The sequence below is a fragment of the Lepidochelys olivacea genome (assembly GCF_965140295.1).
Source record: "Lepidochelys olivacea isolate rLepOli2 genome assembly, chromosome: 1".
In the NCBI taxonomy this organism is placed as follows: Eukaryota; Metazoa; Chordata; order Testudines; family Cheloniidae; genus Lepidochelys; species Lepidochelys olivacea.
The window spans coordinates 44497219-44520021 of NC_140411.1; the positions used below are offsets into that span (position 1 = coordinate 44497219).

Genomic DNA, 22803 nt, shown 5'->3' on the forward strand with positions numbered 1-22803 from the left:
CTGCCCTGTGGGCCACTCACGCAAAAGACAGCATGTGCTACAGCTGCAGGTTGGAAAAAAACAAAATACCACCACGGCACTTGTGGTGCAGGGAAAGTGCTTCCTCTCTTATTTGTATTATTACGTCTTACTGCAGCACCTCTGGACGGCCAGCCAATCACCACCCATTTATTATAAAGCACCCGGGCACGGCTACTCCCTCAGATTGATTGGCTGAACATTGTGACAGGCATCTTTCCTAACACCTTGCTCAGTGGACTGTTTGCTCCACTGTGTGTGGAGAAGAGGTCTCTCATAATAGGTACATAACCTCTGTGCTGGAGCCAGCCCTCTGCTTCACTGCGTCTCCTCATGAGAAGCCAGGATTTGGTTTGCTGCTGTGGCAGCCCTTCTCCTCGCTTTGCTCTTGGGCTCAGGACCCAGAAAGGAGAAGAGTAAAGCACCAAGAGTCCAGTGAGTCTCTTTCAGGAGTGGCAGAGTATCCTGGTTCACTGCTTGGGAAACGCCTACAATAGCTCACCTGTGGTTTGGAGTATTCTGTAGTATCCCAAACAGCAAATAGCAGCTTTATACTCACAAAGAGAGATCGGGTGAAGAAGCTATAAATATTCAAATATGAGAAACTCTGTCATGAAGCATTTGAAGTTTCTATGCACATAACAGCTGCCACAAAATCACAAAAGCAAGGAAATGAGAAGTTAAGCCAACTAACAGTATGTGTTCCTACCCCACCCCCTCAGATACCCACATTACCACTGCACACTACAACCTTAACTCTGTCCCCTGGGGACACCAGCCTTTAACACCACTTTACCAAGCATACCAGACTACACCTCATGCTTCTATTCTGCACACCCCTTCACCACACACCCCATCTGAACACTGTTAGTTGTTTGGATGTTTATTGTAGTTTCGTGTGTTTGGAGGGGGCAGTTTGGTAATGGGAGGTATGGAAGACGGGCAGAGCTACAGTTGTGGTATGTGGGTGATAGTGTACAGTAGTGAGCATAGTGGTAACGTATGAGCTTGTGTGTAGAGGCGTAGGCAGTTCATAATCTAAAAGTGACTTCACTTTTTATTTCTTTTCTTTTGTAGTTTTGAGTCAGGTCTGTTATCTGGGTCACAACCATAACTATTTGTGACGTTGTGCTCAGGTCACCCAGAACTGTGAGCCACTGTGTTATGTCTCTGTCCCAGCAAGAGAGTGAGCTTTGATGCTGCTAAGCTGTGTGAGTTCCCTGTCGCACCAGCCTGTCTGCCTGGCCAGCAAGCTCTTCAAAACTCTGCCAGTCTAAACCTTGCCTTGCAGGTAAGTCAGTGAAGCCCAATTCCCCAGAGACATCTCTCTGCAGTGTCCCGTCTCAATGAACACTCACAGAAATTATTAAGTTCACTGCCTCCAAACAGACAGAGCTATCAACAGCTTGTTAGGCTAGCTGTGGACTCACACTTCGCTTCAATACACAGCACTGAGATGTTTATAAGTTTAACAACAAAACAGAGATTTAAGTGATACTAAGCGAGAACAAAAGAGACCAGAATGGTTACAAATAAAATGAAACAAATCATTCTTTCCATGACTAAAACTTAATTTTAGCTAGTTACAATCTTTGTGTAAGCAATTTTCTTATATCAAGTTACCAGCATCCTTAGCCCTCCAGATTAGGAACCCAATTTTCGCAAGCTTAGAGGTTCTGTACCCTATGCCCCCTCAGTGCTGGATAACTAAAATGCTTTTTTGCTCCTCTTATATTACACAAGTCCATTGTCTCTGTCTCAAAAGCCAGGAAGTCTTGCTGGGGTGCAGATTCTGTCCCCCAGGGTGATTGTTTAATGATCTTTTCTCCTGCTTGTTTAACTTCATGGCTCTGTTTACCTTATATGTAAATGTGCTTTCATTGCCCTCTGCCCAGAACCAAGCTGGTCAGACAGGTAAATACACATTCCTTTGTCTAGGGCAGGCTGGTTTTATACATTACCTCCCAAATACATTTTAAGAACATATTTCCAGCACAAAACATTTATAAGTCTTTGAACTCAACACATACATATATCACAAAATGATTTTTGGCACTAGGATATCACCAGTTTATACATGATACCTTACAGGACACCTTTGGGACATATATTACATCAACAGCATGTTGGGGCAATGATTGTGTCAGACCTGAGGTGAGTTACAATACAAACATGGGGTCTCTCTGCAAGTTGGCATGGAGGGGCTCGCAAGGTCATATTATTTCACAATTAAGTTTCTATGTATTAAATTCCTAGTTTTGAGGGGATAAAAAGGTTTTAAGCATTAGTCATCACACTGAAAGTCTAATTGACACAATTTCTGCTGTCTACTCAGCCCCAGAATGGCAGCTAATGGTAGTTTCAGTCCAATGAACTTCCTATGTTCATCATCCTTCTGCATGTAGCTTTCAGGAGCTAGGTCATGGGAGAGAAAAGTAGAGAGAGAAGGATAAGCTAGCAGGCAAACTCTCCTGACAAACAGAGCTATAAGCTCCATTACTGGGCCAGCTCCTGGATCTGACAGGTTTCCCATGGTTCACCACAGGGGAAGCTCCCCTGCAACAAACTGCAGGGAGTTCATCAGACCCGGACTTCCACCAACTCCTGTTCTTTGTCTGGAGACAGTCTAGGAGGGCTGAAGGAAACTGACAAGAGGGTAATAGAAACAGTATTACCAAATACAAGCATCCAAAACAAATGAATCTGATCCTTCTCTCCAGTCCCTTCCCCCCAAAATTTATGAGATTAGATAAAAAAATCATTCACTTTTATAAAATCACTTTTTTCTATCTGTCATCCGAATTTGGGGCCATTGGGGGGAACCTGTCCACTCCTAACTTTCTTGTGATCATTTCAGAATCAACAACCAACCTTAAATACAAAACATAAATGAGAACCTCCTTGCTGGCTGTTTGAAGAAGGACTCCAGTTACCCCTTGTAATCCATCATGTGGGGAATCCCATTCTAGCCATCTCCTATCACTATCCTGCCTTCCTACTCATTCTATCCTCCACATCCTGCCTTAGTTTTCTGACCCTCTCACATTCTCTCCGTAATCTCCTCAGGTCCCCTCCTATATTCACTTATACTCACAGTGCCAATTTTCCTCCCTGACTCTTGGATTTCCCTCCCCTCACTGTCCCACTATATTCACTTCTTCCTCAAAGTGCTTCTCTCTGCCTCCCAACTGCATAGGGTACTTCCATCTTCCCTAGGAGCAGACTGACTCTGCTCCCATTGGTACAATGGGAGACAGTGACTATATTTGTTAAGAGCAACCTGAATTTCCTCCTAATAGAAGATGTAGAGAAATGGTGGCCATCTTAACTGAGGGCAGACTGTGACCTCAGTTCCATTGTGAATGATGGAATCCAGTGGCCATTTTGAAAAAGATTTCTTTGTGAGTTTTTCTTAAGGAGAATATTTTATGAACCAGTCTTCTGACTGATTAAGTTTCAGTTATGATGAGTAATGTTAAAAATAAAATAGTCCTAAATATTGCTTTTCAGAATCTACCCATTGTTCCAGAATGACTCAATATTCATCTTTTGGCCAGGTTGTTTTCAATATACATACTGGGGCAGGGGGAGGGAGTGAAAAACCCTGACAGTTTCAGTCAGAGACTGATTTCAGACATTTCCTATTAAAAATTTAGCACACAAAACCTAACAAAGATTACACAGAAAATACAAAGGGCATACAAACTAACCCTATGTAAAATTTCACATGGAAAGGCCACCTATGTGTAGAGAATATGCCCCGTTTGTTTCAAAATGCAATCTTCACTATTGAGTTCCAACCAGTGCCTCCTTTAAAATAGCTTACTAGATGTTATTAATATTTAGAGATGGGTCTAAATAAAACCCTAGCGCTCCTGCCGGGGAGCAAGAGAAGTCCCCGTGCCCCGACCCCGTTTCGCTGGCAGGATCACCGGGTGGATGGGAGGAGGGACTGCAGGTGGAAGGGGTGGGGAAGGGCCCCCATTTGCTCTGGCCCAGGGCCCCCACAAAACCATAATCTGCCTTTGACCCTAGGCATGTACTCGGGCAGCTAGCCATTTGTGCAGCTGCAGCTACGCACTATTTTTAGAGCACTAGTTCAATCACAGCTAGCACAGGTATGTCTCAAGCAGAGAATTACACCCCCGCCTCGAAGGGTACCCTCACTCTCAAACCTCTCTCCTTGCCTGATACTGTCAACTCGTTTCACACACAAACCAGCCTTCAGATACTTAGGACTTTCAGCTACTACTGTCTTGGGCCCCAAATCGGGTAAGCATTTAAACATGTGACACAACAAATCCTGCATCTTGGCAGGGGGTTAGGCTAGATGACCCTTGTGGTCCCCTCTAGCCCTATGGTTCTATGTGCTTAAGTACATTCCCATTCAAAAGGGCACGTAAACATGTGCTTAAAGTTCAAGTGTTTTGCTGATCTGAGATCTTGGACTAACATTGTAGAAGTATATTAAGGTATTTTACCTTCAGCCATATGCTGCATTCCGCTTACAGCATGTCTACACTATAGAGACTATACTGATACTCCTACATTTCCATAGCTATCCTAGCATAACCCCATAGTGTAGACGCAGCCAATGGAAGGAGTGTTTCCTTCAGTGTAAGGGTATGTCTACACTACAGATGCTACAGTGGCACAGCTCTGGCGCTGCAGCTGCACTGGTGTAGTGCCGTTGTGTAGACACCAGTGACAGAAGGTTTTTTTCCAATACTGCAGTTAATTCACTCCCTCAAGAGTGAATAGTGGTAGTTAGACCGAAGGAAGAATTCTTCCATTGTCTATACCAGGGCTTAAATTTTAGGAGTAGACCAGATTTAGGACCAAATTTATGACTCTGTAGAGTCACAGATTAATAGATTCAAAGGCCAGAAGGGAGCATCGTATCATCGAGTCTGACCTTCTGTATAGCACAGGGCACAGAACTTCCCCAAAATAATTCCTAGAGCAGATCATTTAGAAAAATATCTAATCAGGATTTAAAAGTTGCCAGTGATGAAGAATCCACCACGACCCCTAATAAATTGTTCCAATGATTAATTAAAATGTATGTCTTATTTCTGGTCTGAATTTGTGTAACTTCAGCTTTTCTCTGCTAGACTGAAGAGCCCATTATTAAATATTTATTCCCCATGTAGGGGAACAAATAGACCAATCAAGTCACCCCTTTTTTCTCTATATTAAGCCAAATAGTTTGAGTTCCTTCAATCTATCACTATAAGGCATGTTTTCTAATCTGTTAATCATTCTTCTGTAGCTTCTTTGAACCCTCTCCAATTTATCAAAATCCTTCCTGAATTGTGGGCACCAGAACTGGACACAGTATTCTAGCAGCAGTCACACCAGTCCCAAATACAAAGGTAAACAACCTCTCTATGCCTACTCAAGATTCCCCAGTTTATGCACCTAGTATTGCATTAGCTCTTTTAGCCACAGCATCACGCTGGGAATTCACGTTCAGCTGATTATCCACCATGACCCCCAAATATTTTTTCAGAGTCACTGCTTCCCAGGATAGTCTCCATTCTATAAGTATAGCCTACATTCTTTTTTTCCTAGATGTACATATTTGCTTTCAACTGTACAACAGAATCTCAAAGATACGAACACTTGAGTTACAGGCTGACCGGTCAACTGGACACCATGTGAAATCGGAAGTAACCAATCAGGCAGCAGCAGAGACCAGAACCAAAACAAACAAAAAAAACCCCAAGAAATACTGTACTGGGCCTGTATTGCATCTTAAAGGTAGGCACATCTGGGCTGCCTGCCCCCACCCCACCTCTACTTCCACACGCAGAGCAGCCCCTTACAGCTAGCAGGTGAAGACACTGGAGCTGCCGGGAGGGGGACAAGCTTGCACATTCAGTCTGACCCAGGGAAAGAAGCTGCCTGCAAGGAAGCTGCTGGCACTGAGGAGGGAGCTTAGCTGCTGCTGGAGCCTGGCCTGGAGTGTCAGCTGCTGGGTCTGGAGCCCAAACTGCGCTTTGTTCAGAGTTACGAACATTTCAGAATTACGGACCACTTCCATTCCCGAGATGTCCCTAACTCGGAGGTTCTACTGTATTAAAATGCATATTTTGCATTTGCTTGCACCCAGTTTACCAAGCGACCCAGATCACTTTGAATCAGTGACCTGTCCTCTTCACTATTTACCACTCCCCCAATTTTTGTGTCACCTGCAAACTTTATTAGTGATGATTTTATATTTTCTTTCAGTTCATTGATAAAAGTGTTAAATAGTGTAGGGCCAAGAACTGATCCCTGAGGGACCCATTGGAAAACACACCTGCTCAGTGATGATCCCCTGTTTACAGTTACATTTTGAGACCTATCAGTTAGCCAGTTTTTAATCCATTTAATGGGTGCCATGTTAATTTTATATTGTCCTAGTTTTTTAATGAAAATGTCACATGGTACAAGTCAAACACCTTTCAGAAGTCTAAGTATGTTATGTCAATTCTATTACCTTTATCAACCAACTTGTAATCTCATCAAAAAAGATATCGCGTTAGTTTCACAGGATCTATTTCCCATTAACCCATCTTGATTTGCATTAACTATATTACTGTCCTTCATTTCTTGTTTAATCGAGTCCCATATCAGCTGCTCCATTATCTTGCCCAGGTTTGATGTCAGACTAAGAGTCTTATAATTACTGGGATCATCCTGTTTACCCTTTTCAAAAATTGGCACATTAGCTTTCTTCCAATTTTCTGGAATTTCTCTAGTGCTCCAAGACTTATTGAAAATCAACATTAATGGAAGCTACATCAGTGGAAGCAATCTTCTGTCAACATAACTGCATCTACACTGGGACTTAGGTTGACATAACTATCTCGGTTGGCATGTGGTTTTTTTCACACCCTTGGCTGCCATAGCTATGTTGACCTAACTTTTAAGTGTAGATCAAGCTCTACTTTTCCTGTACTGAGTATCTAAAAACCAGTGAAAATATGGGGAAGCATTTCTCAATTGGTAGAATTGGTATAGTTAGTAGTGTCATCCTGCATATATTGCCAAGATTAAAATCTTTTCCCCTAACATGCATCCATTTTTAAAACATCTTTAAATGAAATATTCTCAGTGGAATTACTCTTTTCAAACACTGCACCTGCATCCTTTCCTTCTCTTTAGATTGCGTAGGGTTGCTGCATAATTCTGGTTGATGTTTTGCTAGCGACAGATTTGAACAGTAATTCTCTGTGACTTTATTTGAATGTTTCAACATGTGGAATTAAATCTGTGCTTAAACTCAGAATTAAAAATTTTTTTGTTTGTTTTTGTAACCACCACTCTGTTTCACTGAAGAAAATTTTGCATTGGATATGCTCAGCTACCATACTGTAATGGTTGTGTGATTTTTTATTATCATTTTCTTATGTTAGATAAACACAATATTCCACTTTGCCAAAGGCATAACATTGGGAGATTGTGGATTCACAAAATCAAACTACACTCTTTAGCTACAGAGATTTTCTCAAGAGACTCTTTTCTCAAGAGACTTAACCTTCAGTTTAATCATGATCAAGGGATCTTAACTAATATGATCATGTGTTTGGGGCCCCAGTTACAAAGCCCCTTTAAACATGGCAGACCTGCATTAATCAGCATTGGCACCTCTTCTGAATTTAATTAAAAAGTAAATACACTAGACATGTGGGAGTGCAGCCTGTCTGCAAACATTTTGGAAGCACACTGAGGGTGCTGCAAACAGGGTACATTGAAATACTGTAGTGCATTCTGCCTGGCTATGCCATAACTATATGGAAATTGCAGCCAGTGCAAAAATGAAGCTCTCAATTTCTGCTGAAATTTTAAAATTAATATTAGACTCATAGAATTTAAGGTCTGAAGGGACCATTGTGATCATCTCATCTGACCTGTATATTGCAGGCCACAACATCTCAACCATTCCTGAAATAGATCCCTAACCTATGGCTGAGTTACTGAAGTCCTCAAATCATGGTTTAAAGTTATTCAAGTTACAGAGAATTCACCATTTACACTAGTTTACACCTGCAAGTGCCCCATGCTGCAGAGGAAGGCATCCCCCCTCTCCCCAGGGTCTCTGCCAATCTGAGCCAGGGGAAAATTCCTTCCCGACCGCAGATATGGCGATCAGTTAGACCCTGAGCATGTGGGCAAGACCCACCAGGCAGATATCTGGGAAAGAATTCTCTGTAGTAACTCAGAGCGTCCCCGTCTATTGTCCCGTCTCCAACCGTAGGAAATTTTTGTTACTGGCTGTCACCGATGAGCCAGGATGATTATGTTTGACTTCATTGCTGCCTTTTGCTATGTTAATTTTCTAGCTGCTTCAGGTGACTCAAAAGGACTTTTAATTCAATCAGTAAATAATAATAGCTCCCAGACTATACCCAGAAAGTAGCAGGAAACTAGCTCAACTCCTGCTCCAGCCTGAGGTGGCCCTAGTTCCACTTTCCCATGGCATTTACAGGGATTCTTGATTACATCCCCCCATCTGACTGTGAAAGATAATGGGGGATTCAGGAATCTGGACCCTCTGAGTACATCTACACAGCAATTAAACACAATAGGAGATAGCAGCTTCTTTCACTTGGAGCAGAGTCCCTGCCATCTGCAAAGACTGTAGACTGTTGGCTGCCATTTTGACTATGTGCAGCCTGTGATTTCAGTCACACAGATATGAATGGGAGATAGCAGCCATTTTGACTAATGACAAAAATGCCCAAGGAAGGAAGGAAGACCCAGCTGGTCCAGGGTCAGCTGCCTCAGGCTCACAGCATTCAGGCTGTGGGGCTGTAAAAACTGCTGTGTAGACGTTTGGGCTCAGGCTGTGAACCTGCGAGGTGGGAGGGTCCCAGAGCCCAGGCTCCAGTCTGAGCCTGAACATTCACATAGCAATTTTACAGCTCCGCAGCCTGAAAATCACAAGCCCAAGTCAGCTGACCTGGGCCAGCCATGGGTCTTTTATTCCAGTGTAGACATATGGCCTGTTCCCTAGCATGGGAGGCTTTCGCTATATGGCTCATTGCAATGTCCAGGGCCCCAATGTGTAGTTCCTGAGAACATCTCTGCCACGAACCTTCTAGAGATGATTGTCGTCTATGTTATTTGTACTGTTCTGTTTTGCTAACACAGTTTCCTACAATACGAGAGTCTGTTAAAAATATCCATGTGCCATTGTGTCTTCCTTCTGGAAGGCACAGGGTTACCTACCCTTGATACTCCCAAGTACATCTTAATGGTGTGGGCCATGAGGGAGACTGTGAGAAAATGGAGTCCACATCCCCCTCAGAAAGCAAAGAGTTTTGAGAAGAGAGCTCACATCAATGCCAGCCGTTTTCTTTCTGTAGCTGGGAACGACTTCTTATTCAAACACAAAATGCTCAGGGAGGTTCTCAGCTAGTCCTTGTAGTATTATAATTTCTTTATACACCAGGACATAGAATGTTCAGTATGAAATTGCAGAGGGGTTTGTAGAAAATTCCTGGTATTTTCCTGGTAGGAAGGAGAACGAGAACCCTTTGCAGTTACAGACTTGTGTGGAGACATCAGGTCACACAGGGTGCAGGTGCAATTTAAAAGACATTTCCTCTGCAATGTTCATATTTACCAAAAGCCTCCCTGGGAGAGAATATACCAACAATTGAGTACTGCTTCATTCTCAACCAACAGGTTGAGAAATCCAAGGAATATTAGAATTCCTTCATAGATTAGCCTCAATGCTGAAAAACTGAACAAAACACACCCACCAGTGAAAGACCGCATCACAAACAAGGCAGATTTTGTAGAAAAGGTGTGCTCTAGCACTGGAAGAATAATGAATTTATGTCACAAGATAAGTGGTACTGAAGACAAGTCTATGACTGCATGTGAACTAGGACTGAAGGTCGATTAGGAATGTCAGAGCATGAGCAACTGAGCTAAATTAAATTGCCACCAAAATGGAAGATGTGGAAAATTATAAGAAGGAAATGCTGAGACTCCAAGCGGCTCTTTGGAAAGGTGGTTAAAGTGGAGAAAGAAATGTGCACAATGAAAAGGCAAAACAACACTCCTCTATAAATCTCAGCTGACAGGGAAAATATTGGAGTTAAGTTTCAGAGCAGCAGCCGCGTTAGTCTGTATTCGCAAAAAGAAAAGGAGTACTTGTGGCACCTTAGAGACTAACAAATTTAAGTTAAGTAGACATAAGAATAAATAAAGAATAAATGTGACCTTACTGGTGGAATAGTTACATTTAGGGCTGTCAAGCGATCAAAAACTTTAATCGCAATTAATCGCACTATTAAACAATAATAGAATACAATTTATTTAAATATTTTTGGATGTTTTCTACATTTTCAAATACATTGATTTCAATTACAATACAGAATACAAAGTCTACAGTGCTCACTTTATATTTACTTTTGATGACAAATATTTGTGCTGTAAAAAACAAAAAATAATATTTTTCAACTCATTGAAAGTCTCATACAAGCATCTCATACAAGTACTGTAATGCAATCTCTTTATCATGAAAGTTGAATTTACAAATGTAAAATTATGTACAAAATATAACTGCATTCAAAAATAAAACAATGTAAAACTTTAGAGCCTACACATCCACTCAGTCCTACTTCTTGTTCAGCCAGTCACTCAAACAAGTTTGTTTACATTTGCAGGAGATAATGCTGCCCTCTTCTTGTTTACGATGTCACCTGAAAGTGAGAGTAGACATTTGCATGGCACAGTTGTAGCCAGCGTCACAAAATATTTACATGCCAGATGTCCTAAAGATTCATATGTCCCTTCATCTTCAACCACCATTCCAGAAGACATGCCTCCATGCTGATGATGGGTTCTGCTCGATAGCAATCCAAAGCAGTGCAGACCGACACATGTTCTCTTTCATCATCTGAGTCAAATGCCACCAGCAGAAGGTTGATTTTCTTTTTTTGATGGTTCAGGTTCTATAGTTTCTGCATCGGAGTGTTACTTTTTTAAGACTTCTGAAAGCATGTTCCACACCTCGTCCCTCACAGATTTTGGAAGGCACTTCAGATTCTTACACCTTGGGTTGAGTGCTGTAGCTATCTTTAGAAATCTCACATCGGTACTCTCTTTGCATTTTGTCAGATATGCAGTGAAAGTGTCCTTAAAATGAACAACATGTGCTGGGTCATCATCCAAGACTGCTATAACATGAAATACATGGCAGAATGTAGGTAAAACAGAGCAGGAAACATACTATTCTCCCCCAAGGTGTTCAGTCAAAATTTAATTAAAGCATTATTTTTTAACAAGCGTCATCAGCATGGAAGCATGTCCTCTGGAATGGTAGTTGAAGAAGGGGCATATGAATGTTTAGCATATCTGGCATGTAAATACATTGCAATGCCAGCCACAAAAGTGCAATGCAAACGCCGGTTCTCACGTTCAGGTGACATTGTAAATAGATGCAGATGCTTCCAGCATCCTACCGCAATAGTTACAAACCTTCTGAATGAGCTCAATGCCAAGCTGTAAGGAAGATCTAAAATGCTGGTTCTAACAACACCGGGTGTGCAGAGCACTGAGAAATCCACTCTTCTGAACCCCACATTCATCATGCAGCTTGTAGTAAGTAGTGGCCATTGTACACAAGGAGCCTTGAAGCAGGCAACTCATGCATTTAAGAAGATGCAGAGATGTTTCAGCAAAGAAAACTGTTGTATCCTTGGGGGCAGCAGTTTTAGGAAGAAATCACTTGAGACACAGAGAGCTGTGAACCATGAAAGCAGCCATTTATTTTCACCACTGAACTAACCAAAACCAGCCAAAACTGGCTGGGCTATCCCCTAATAATCTAATTCAGTTGCCATAGCAACAACAAGGTGCTATTAGCACGACAACCAAATACACAACATACTCCTCTCCCCTTAATAAGAACATCCCCTAAATAAAACAAACACTAAACTAAAGAAAAGGAGTATTTGTGGCACTTATAAATTGGTTAGTCTCTAAAGTGCCACAAGAACTCCTTTTCTTTTTGTGAAAACAGACTAACACAGCTGTTACTCTGAAAACTAAACTAAAGGAGGTGGTAGACTGCCTCCATTCCTGGCTAAACACTAGGAATTATTTTGCTCCATAACCGTGGGTTCGCCCTAGCTAGTTGAGGAGGTCTTCTGTCTCTAGGTGGATTACAGCGAACTTCTGGTGTTGTTGCACCCGAAAGTACCTTGGGCACAGGCCTGACAATGGGTTTGTAGTGTGAACGGGTGAGGAGGTGGTATCAGCTTGTTCCGGGCAAGGGGGTATCTCAGCCGCTGGCAGTAATGGAGGAGAACAGTCAGGAACAGGTGATTTTTGATTCGGTGTCTCACCAGAAGAGGTGAAGTCAGACAACTCCACTGAAGATGTGTCCTGAGGACTGGCATGACCTGGCAACAGCTGATCTACATGTTGCCGCCAGGTGAGATTCTCTGCAGTCCGGACTGTGTAGGAAATAGGTCCTGTTTGAGCGATGATTGTGGCAGGGACCCATTTAGCTCCAGAAGTAAAATTCCGAGCCAAAACTGGCTGTCCCGTGCTAAAGGTTTGGTCTTTTGCTCTGGGTGCACATCTGATGACTTGATATTGCTGCTGACGTTGCACAATTTGTCTGGGTTCAGAAGGTTTCAGCGGATCAAAGCAAGTGCGCAGCTGTCGTCCCATCGTTAGAAAGGCCAGGGATGCCTTGGTCATAGCATGAGGTGTGTTTCTGTAGGAAAGTAAGAAGGTGTCCAGATGCTTTTGAATGGAGTGTTGTCCCCTTGCTGATTTCAAAGCTTATTTCATTGTCTGCACAAATCTTTCAGCTAATCCATTGGTGGATGGATGATATGGTGCTGAAGTGATGTGGTATATCTCATTTGCCTTCATAAAATTTTGAAACTCCTGAGAGAAGAACTGCGGTCTGTTGTAGCTCACAAGTTATTCTGGCAGACCAAAATGACTAAAGAGTCCCCCTAGTTTTTGGATAGTACTCTCTGCAGTAGTGGACTGCATTATAGAGACTTCTGGCTATTTAGAATGGGCATCTACCACCACCAAGACCAAGCTTCCTTCAAGGGGGCCAGTGAAGTCAACATGAATACGTTGCCACGAGTTTTCAGACCAGTCCTATGGGTGTAGGGGCGCCCACTGGGGTGCATTCCTGACACCCTGACATGACATACAAGCTCTTGCTTTCTCTTCAATAGCACTGTCCAATCCAGGCCACCAAAAATAGCTTCGTGCAATTTCCTTCATGCGCACTATTCCACAGTGACCAGAATGTAGCTGTTCTAACATCTGTGGTCTCAGTGGTGGTGGGATAATGACACATCTCCCCCACAACAAACAACCAGATTGGATCGATAACTCCGTCCTCCTGGACAGGTAGGTAACAAGGTCAGGTGAGACCAGAGAGGTTCATCGAGATTTTCCATGCATCACCAGGTCCATAACTTGGGACAATTTCTTGCTCAACGCGAGTTGCCTTCTTTATCTGAGTAGCAGTGATGGGTGTATTTGCTACATGTTCAAAGTAGAAGATTTCCTTTTGGGCAGTATCTTGATGTTTGACTGGCAAAGGCAACCTTGAGAGATTATCTGCATTGCCGTGCAGAGTGGATTTCCGATATTTGATTTCACATGTGTGCGCTGAAAGTAACAATGCCCAATGTTGCATACACCTAGCAGCTAATGGGGGAATGCCTGTGTAGGGTCCAAAAATTGAAGTCAGAGGTCGATGGTTTGTAAGAAGAGTAAACTTCCGCCCAAACCAGGTACTGATGAAACCTCTGAATTCCAAAAACAATTCCTAATGCCTCATGTTTGATTTGGGCATAGTTAGTTTCTGCTTTGCTTAGAGTGCTCTGACAAAGTTCCTCCTCTGCCTCGGTGGGTCCTGCGCTTATTGGCGGATTTGCTCACCTCAGAGGTTCACGGCAGCCCTCAGTTTGGCCACTTTCATGGCTCAAATCTGCCATTCACTCAGTTAGCCTCATCACTGGCCAGCATGGGGAAAAGGAAGAAGAACAATCCCTGCAGTCTCTGCTGATCCACCTAGTGGATTGGGGAAGAGGCCAGAGACCTTCCCCTCTGGTGGAACCCCATAGTCCAGGTCAACTCCTCCGCTATCAAGTAGGGAGTTGGGGGAATGGAGGGATGGGGGGAACCTGGGCCTGCCCTCTACTCCAGGTTCCAGCCCAGGACCCTGTGGATTACAGCTGTCTACAGTGGCTCCTGTAACAGCTGCGTGATAGCTACAACTCCCTGGACTGCTTCCCCATGGCCTCCTTCCAACATCTTTATTCTCACCACAGGACCTTCCTCCTGATGTCTGCACTTCTCAATCTTCCAGAGGTACACCTTCTCACTCTCAGTTTCTTGTACCTCTTGCTCCCAGCTCCTCGCACGCACACCACAAACTGAAGTGAGCTCCTTTTTAAACCCAGGTGCCCTGATTAGCCTGCCTATCTTAATTGATTCTGGCAGCTTCTTGATTGGCTGCAAGCATTCTAATCAGCCTGTCTGCTTTAATTGTTTCCAGAAAGTTCCTGATTGTTCTGGAACCTTCCCTGTTACCTTACCCAGGGAAAAGGGACCTACTTAACCTGGGGCTAATATATCTGCCTTCTATCACTCTCCTGTAGCCATCTGGCCTGACCCTGTCACAGTGTGTAAAGCAAAAGCAATAGGTCTCTCTTCTCCCGAAGGCATAATGTGTGACATGACTGCTCCCACTCCATAAGGGGAGGCATTGCAGGCCAATTGTAGGGGTAAGGATGGATCAAAGTGCGTTAGAACTTCAGAATTTAGCAATGCATCCTTAGCTTTGTTAAATGCAACATTACAGGCTTCAGTCCACTTCCAGGCCTTGTTCTGCCCAAGGAGTTCATGAAGTGGTTTTAGCAGTGTGGCTAACTGTGAGATGAACTTTCCATAATAGTTCAATAGTCCTAGAAACAAGCGCAGCTGGCTAACATTTCAAGGCAGGGGAGCCTCCACAATAGCCTTAACTTTTGCAGGGGCCTTATGAAGACCCATAGCATCAATGATTTGTCCCATATATTCAACAGAGGGCTGGAAGAATTCACACTTGTCTTTGCGGACTCATAGGCCATACTCTTCCAGTCTTTGTAGGGTGGCCTCTAAATTCTTTCAGTGATCCTTTTCATTCCTTCCAGTGACCAGGATGTCGTCCAGATAACACTGAACTCCTGGAAGTCACACAAGATCTGGTCCATAGCCCTCTGGAACAGGGCAGGAGCAGATGTTATTCCGAAGGGTAGGTGACAGTATCGATAAAGCCTCTTATGAGTCACAATAGTCAACAGCTTTTGGGACTTTTCATCGACATGCATCTGTAAATACACTTGACTCAGATCAATCTTACTCTACTTTTGTCCCCCAGCCAGACCTGTGAAGAGGTCATCAATGCAGGGAAGCGGGTATTGCTCTGTACACAACACCGAGTTGACAGTAACTTTAAAATCACCACAAATCCAGAGGGAGCCATCTTTCTTCACTATTGGAATGATAGGAGTGGCCCATGGGCTATGGGTAACTGGTATTAGGACTCCATTGGTGACCAGGCGCTCCAGGTCCGCTTCAACTTTCGGCCTGATGGCATATGGCACAGTTCGGGCTTTCAGATATTTTGGTTGACTGTCAGGTTTAATGTTCAATGTCACAGTGATTCCCTTCATACTTCCCAGATCCTCTCTGAAAACAGCAGCATGTATCCTTAGTATAGTGGTCAGACCAGTTTCTTCTTTAGTCATTTGGTACACTTCTGCCCAGTTCAGCTGAATCTTCCCAAGCCAAGACCTACCCATTAAGGGTGGGTCATTACCTCTCACCACAAACAGTGGCAATTTAGCAGCCTATCCATTGAACTCCACCTTAACATCAATAGTGCCCAACATGGGCTCAGCTTCTCTCATATACGTCTTCAGAACCGTTTTTGTTGCCTTAAGCGGAAGATGCTGTAGCTTTTCTTTATACACCATCTTGGAGACCAGCGAGATGGCTGCACCGGTGTCCAGTTTATGCATATAGGTTTGCCATCCAACAACAGGGTTACCCAGTTCATGTGAGCCCACTGCCAAAGACAAAACGTGCAGCGGCACTTGTTCTTGAGATGAGGTGTCACCTTGGTCATCCTGGGTCTGCTCTAGGGTATGCAGGTTCCCCTTTTTGGTCAGCCAGCCACAGGCCTCTTTTTCTTTTGTTTACAGGCACACTCAATGTGTCCCTTTTTGCCACAGTGTCGACACACCAGGTCCTTACACCAGCATTCTGATGCCTGGTGACCCAGCTTACCACAGCGGTAACATTCCTGACTCTGCACAGTTCTGTGGGTAGGTTCTTGTGACACTTTGTGCTCCCTAGGGGATGCACCGATGTATTGCGCCTCCTTTGTAGCCAGTTCCATGGAGATCGCAATATCAACAGCCTTCTGTAAGGTAAGCTGAGCCTCTGTCAATAGGCGCTTCCGTAGAGCTTCACTGTACAGGCCACACACTAACCTGTCACGCAGGGCATCATTTAACATCTCCTTAAATTCACAGTGTTCTGCTAGCCTTTTTAAAGTTGCTACAAATTGTACAACTGTTTCACCTTCTTTTTGGTCTCTTTTGTGGAATCTATATCTTTCAGCAATTACCAGTGGTTTTGGGGAAAAATGGGACCCCAGGATTTCCACAATGTCACTGTAAGGTTTGGTCTCAGGCTTAACAGGATGTAGTAAGCTCCGTAGCAGAGAGTAGGTTTTAGCCCCCACATCACTTAAGAATATTGGCACCTTCTTCTCTTCTGTAATGTCATTTGCAATAACAAAAAGCTCAAAACGCTCAGTATACACATGCCATTGCACTATATTCTCCTCAAAAGGTTCCAGTGGCCCTGTAAGTGTAGCCATGGTTTTAGTTTCAGGTTTCACAGTCAGTGCCAAGAAGCCAGTTCTCACCCCCTTCCAACAGCTAAAAGATGTTAGTAGTTTTTTTTGTTTTTTGTTTTTTCTTTTACCTTGACTTCTACTTCCTTCTGTTGCTGGGGCAGCACAGAGATCCCATCCTCGTTGCCACTTTGTTGTATCCTTGGGGGCAGCAGTTTTAGGAAGAAATCACTTGAGACACAGAGAGCTGTGAGCCATGAAAGCAGCCATTTATTTTCACCACTGAACTAACCAAAACCAGCCAAAACTGGCTGGGCTATCCCCTAATAATCTAATTCAGTTGCCATAGCAACAACAAGGTGCTATTACCATGACAACCAAATACACAACAAAAACGATCCATGGCAATGTTTGGAGAACTGAAACTTCAATTCTTCTCCAGGTTTAGAGGACTCCTGTCAAAACAGAGTCTTGGATTCCTGTAGCCAGTGTCACAATTTGGCACTGGTGGATTATGTGGACAGGAGACTTGGATCACTAACAGTGGATGATATTCTCAGCAATGGACAGTCCACTGAATATAGTAACTGGAACTTTTTCCAGTTCACTGTGCAAAAGAAGCTGCTGGAGAAGAAGAATTTTGAGGAGTATGTGAAATACATTAGTAAAAGTTACATTGGTATTAGTTATTAGTAACTACCCATGTTACATCATTACAATGAGATTGAAGGTTTGCAAGATCTGGTGAGGAAGATTTTATTCACTTTAAGAAAGTCAGGAATGTTCTGGTTAACTCCAAGCAAAAAAGATACTCTCACAAACTCTGCAGTTCTAGATTATTTCTGCCAAGTGCTGCAAAATGATCAAGGACAACTTGGATGTGATCCTGTTCAAAAACACAGAAAACATTGGTCCATTCTCAGCTAACATTCAAGACACTCTGACTGAGGCAGAAGAAAGCATCCACATGGAGGAGGAGCTGAGTGTTCAGGCAATGTTTTAGAAGCTTCAACTCTAGTCCCAGGATAAAATCTTCAAGTGAGCATCTGGATGTGAGGAGTTCTATACATTCTGTAAGATCCCCTATGAAGCAGAAGGCACTAATCACAAGGAGCTATTTGCGTCTGTCCATTGGCCTCAAGGATTAGAGCAATAAAGAAACCAATAAATGCAAAGGTTCTGGTTTCTACATCTGAATTTAAAGACCTGGACATAGCTTTTCAATGTTATCCCTATGGCTGGCATTACCCTGACTGGTGCATCTAGCCAGATCCCAGCATCAGGGCTTCAGACTACTGGAAGCAGTTTAATCACCAGCTTGCTAAAAATTATAAGTTTCAACTTGCTGTTCTCCCAAGGGGTTGAATAAAATAACCACAGCACAGGTACTGCAGAGTATCTATGAAGCCTTTCACATTAACTGCACACAGTCACTAAATTATAAGTGTTGGCATGGGGGTGTCCAGGAAAAACAAGAAATTCTCTTCAGTAGACTTCTTCACAATAAGTGGTAGGAATGTCACCAGGCTCATTCCCTGAAATAATGATATTATCATAGAGTATTTTACAAAGTTCACTGGCCACTTTTAAAACAAACATAGAGCAATATCCTCTTCCAGTATGTGCTAAATATCCTCTCCCACCTGCTCTGCCCCGTAGACCTGACTCCTGCTCTAACCACTAGGCAAGCCCACCTATATCCTTGTTCCCAATACAAGTAAAGGATTTTTTACTTTGTGATCAATAAAATATTTTTTTTGGAGGAAAAGAACTAATACAAAATTATTCACAATGAACTACTTTACTTAACTGACTAGTATCAAGCCAGTTTGGAGCAATACATCAAAAGTGACAAAGGGTCAATGAGTTTGACTATAATATTAGCTTTGGTTCTGTCCGTAGAAATACATGCTAAATTTCCTCTCTCTGCCTCTTTTATTATGGCTTCAAATTGACTTCATCCATCTGTTCTATTGAATGTGATGGAGAAGATTTAACCTGCTTTTACTGCAATTTCTATGAAATAATCTTATTCAAAGTAATAGTGTTCCTTACTCCCATTTTACGTCAGGCACAGACTGCAAAAAGCAGCATGAAAAACATCTTTATTGTACTGGGTGATTTCAGATTAATTTCTGAACCTGCATGTTGTCGAGAACGAGATTATGCAGAAACCTATGACTTATCAACTTGTCTCTGAAAATCTAGATAGGATTTTTCTTCATATTGCTAATGACAGTTACACTTTTCCTGAAAAAAATTAAAACTTCACATCCAGCACTACTACATAGTCAGAATCTAATTGAGGGGTCAAAGGGTGAAGTGGCTTCTATGACTAATGTGACAGAACATTTTCAGTGTATTCCCACAGTGCTGGATTCTGAGTGGTTCCTCAAGCTGTTTTGCAGCCATAACTCAGTTGTGTCATCTTGGGACCTCTGGGGCAGGTGTGATAACTGCAACTTCAAATCTTCAGTCCACAGAAAATATGACTTTAAAATGTGCCTGTCAATCTGGCCCTGGTCCTGCAAAAAGGTGTACACCTGCTTGATTTTATGCATGCAAGTAGTCCCAGTAACTGTACCTGAACTGAATCTACATTCTGAATACTTCAAAGTCTGGGAGGAGGTTTGATCTGGGGGTTTGCTGCAGTGCAGCCCTAGTACAAAGTAAGAGGTCACTTACAAAATTTGAATCCAGATGGACTTTCAACTCCCACACATAGCTCAGGGCTATGCTGAGCTTACATCTGGTTTGGGCCCATCCCCTATCTGAATCAGATGACTGTTTAATAAGGCTGGGAGAACAAATTTGGAATACTGGAACTGTCTAAACTTCACTTTTAACTTGATCTGAAACAGCTTTTTTCAGGACTGGAAAAAAGTTTCATGTAAGCAGCTTGTTTGTTTTAATTTTCATTTCCCTCCTCACTTCCTGACTTCATCTGGAAACAAACAGAAACAGCAAAATGGTTCTTATTTACTGCTGAGCTGAAAACAAGGATCACTGAATTAAGCCTATTCTAGTGAGATTTCCAGCCTGGGTTCTAGGCAAAAAGAATTCAGATAAGCTTGTGATAAGCCACCAAACTCTCTCCAAACCAAACACATTTGAGTTTCATCACATGGCTTTATGATGCTTTTGGTAGTCATGCACCCAGCTAGTGTAATCAGCACACTGTTGATACAAGCAGAGCCAACCCAGTGACAGTATTTAAGTCTCATTAGAAGAGATTTATGTTTGATGCTGCCTGTCATTTTTAATATTAAATCATTCAGAAGTAATTGGCCTCACTGGGCTTTCAATATACTTTTACAAAGTATGAAGCTGGAAAATATCAAAATATACCTTTCCTGCCCAAACTCTGGTAAACTGTCCCATGTTCTTTGCTGGTATTCTCTTTACCATTCTCTCTCAAAAAAATCTGTACTGTCATTGCTGATTTTACAGTTCCTGTTATTTAGATCCCTGGAAACTGCTGCACACTTTAGATGAGAAAAAAACTTCTTCCCTACAACACATGTAGGGTGAAATCCTGGCCCTATTAAAGTCAGTGAGAGTTTTGCCATTGATATCAGGCCAGGAATTCATTGACAGAATCTGCAGATTGTGTTGTATATAGGTTTAAAATGGCATGCCAGACTGGTAGGAAAACATTTTGAATTGAACATTGCAGTGAGTAGTTTGTACTCTTTAAAAAACATTTAGGCAGAAAATAAAGGGCAAGAAAGGATGAATTAAAGTGGTTGAAGAGTTATACCTAGGGACATTCGGATGATACTGAGTACAGTAAAATTTAGTTTGAATATCAAGAAAAAGTTTCAAAGAGTTAGGCCTATTAGACCATGGAATAATTTCTCAGAGGAAGCAAGAAAAGCCCTGACATTCTAGTCATTTTAAATTAGGCAGGAAACAATCCTGCATTGGCACACTCTGGACAAGATCTTTCCTGTCTCCAGGTTCCATTAATTCAATCTGACAGTGACAAGGATAGCTAGGGTGAACCTTGACTATTCAATCTGATTTTCACAAGAGTTTTCTTCGTAACAAAATAGAGGTATTGTAATGATAATATGGGGCCCAGTCCTACAAGGCTCTGCCTATACTCCACTCCAACTGAAGTAAATATGGAAGTCACTGGGAATTGAGGGTACTCAGCTGCTTTCATGAGGATCAGGTCAGTAGTTTGGCCATACCAAGCCTTGTTTGGTTCATTGTCCATTTACTTGGCAGTCAGTTAGCTATCTAGAAGCATACGCAGCAGGGCATTTTGTGGGGGGAAGGGAAGGAGGGGGAAAGAGAGAGAACGATCACATGGAGACGTCTGACTGCATCCCTTACTGAATAGCCTTTGTGTGAAATGAACCAAAATCATTAGGTTTTAAATTCTCCTGGGCAGGAAGTGTCTTTGGTATGCTTTTGTACAGTATCTAACACCCCAGCGCCAGTTCTGACTGGGGCCTCTGGCTGCTGTTGCAGTATAAATATTAAATGCACATAATCATAGCCAAAGTAAAAGTAAACTTTATCTCTAGTAAAACATATACCATGTTATAACTCTAACTAAATAGCAGAACAAACTATTAATTTCCACTCAAAAATAAAATGTGCCAGAGCAGCATGTGCCCCTCGAGGTCTGTTGTTTGCCCAGTGTTCATTTCCCCAGCTGTTATGGCTTGACAGAATTCTCCAACTAAAGCAAAATGTCCTGTTCTGCAGCTTTGGAATGGGTGGGAGGGAACATGTCCCACCCTATAGACACACATACACACACCTTAAATCCAACTCTACAGATATATTTCAGTTGTGATACGAACCTTTATCTTGTTTAGACTGCAAAGTGAGTAACGCTGGGAATAGACCGAGTTAGTTTCCATTTGCTTTCTTCTCCCACTCTACATGTTATTGCTACAAACATAAAAAGATAAAGCACCTTTTACAAACCCCAGTGCGGGGAGTTCTGATGAGGATGATGATGACACAGCCGCCAGCACTGAAGCTGTGTAGACCCTGTCTACATTAGACACATTGGCTCAGTTACACTAGTGCACACTCCTATGTACAGAAGCAGTGCCAAGGCTTGAGGGAGCCAGGGGTAATGGAGGAGCTGAGGTAGAGGGAAGTAATTGCTGGGAAGGAGCCTGGGAGTGAACCTTGAGGGTTGTTGGGTATGGGTGGGAGAAGTACGGAACAGTTCTTTTTTGGGGGGGATGGGTGGGGGGGGAATTGTTCAGGAGTTGGAAAGCCTCCCCAGTGCAGACCCTGGCTGACCCCTAGCCTCTCCCATTCAGTCAGACACATCTGCCCCTGTCCCCATGTGGCCCTGCATCCCCACTCAGCCATCCCAACTACCCCCATCCCCATGTGTCCCTACATCTCCACTTCCCCCCCATAGCCCTGCACCCCCACTGCCATTCAGCCCCTGGCTCAATGTTGTCACCCCACAAGTTCCTGTGCCCTGCCCTAGGCCCATAGCAAGTTTGATTCTTTGAACTAGACTTTATCCCCAGACTTCTCAAAGAACTATTCTCCCTTTCTGTTTGTCTACTTAAATGTTTGTAATGTACACTGGCTCCTTTGTTATCTTGCCTGAATCTGTGCTGTTGTTTAGGAAACAATGTCAGAATAGCTTGCCATTAAACTCTGACCCAAAGCCTCAGGTAAATGGAAAGATTACCATTGACTTCAATGCGCTTTGGATTAGGTCCAAAATATCCTAAGCATTCTATTATTTTACTTCCTTTGGCCTCGATCCTGCTCCCAATGAAGACAGTGGGAGTTCATTGGGAGCAGGCCCTGCACTGTCGTTTGAATGGAACGGTTAGCTAGGCCAGTTTAACTAGCCAGTCCAGGACTGAAATTTTCCCTCGTATTTGCACTGGCTGTTTTCAAGG

General features: G+C 42.9%; 1 protein-coding gene and 1 long non-coding RNA gene across 2 annotated transcripts in view; one reads left to right on the forward strand and one right to left on the reverse strand.

Annotated features, from left to right (window-relative positions):
• Nucleotides 1–22803, reverse strand: part of SPATA13 (spermatogenesis associated 13) — a 328609-nt gene that overhangs the window by 217351 nt on the left and 88455 nt on the right. The gene's annotated exons all lie outside the window — the stretch shown is intronic.
• LOC311525665 lies at nucleotides 1203–6331 on the forward strand. Its single transcript, XR_014712835.1, has 3 exons — nucleotides 1203–1309; nucleotides 5291–5393; nucleotides 5593–6331. It is a non-coding gene; the product is annotated as an uncharacterized lncRNA (long non-coding RNA).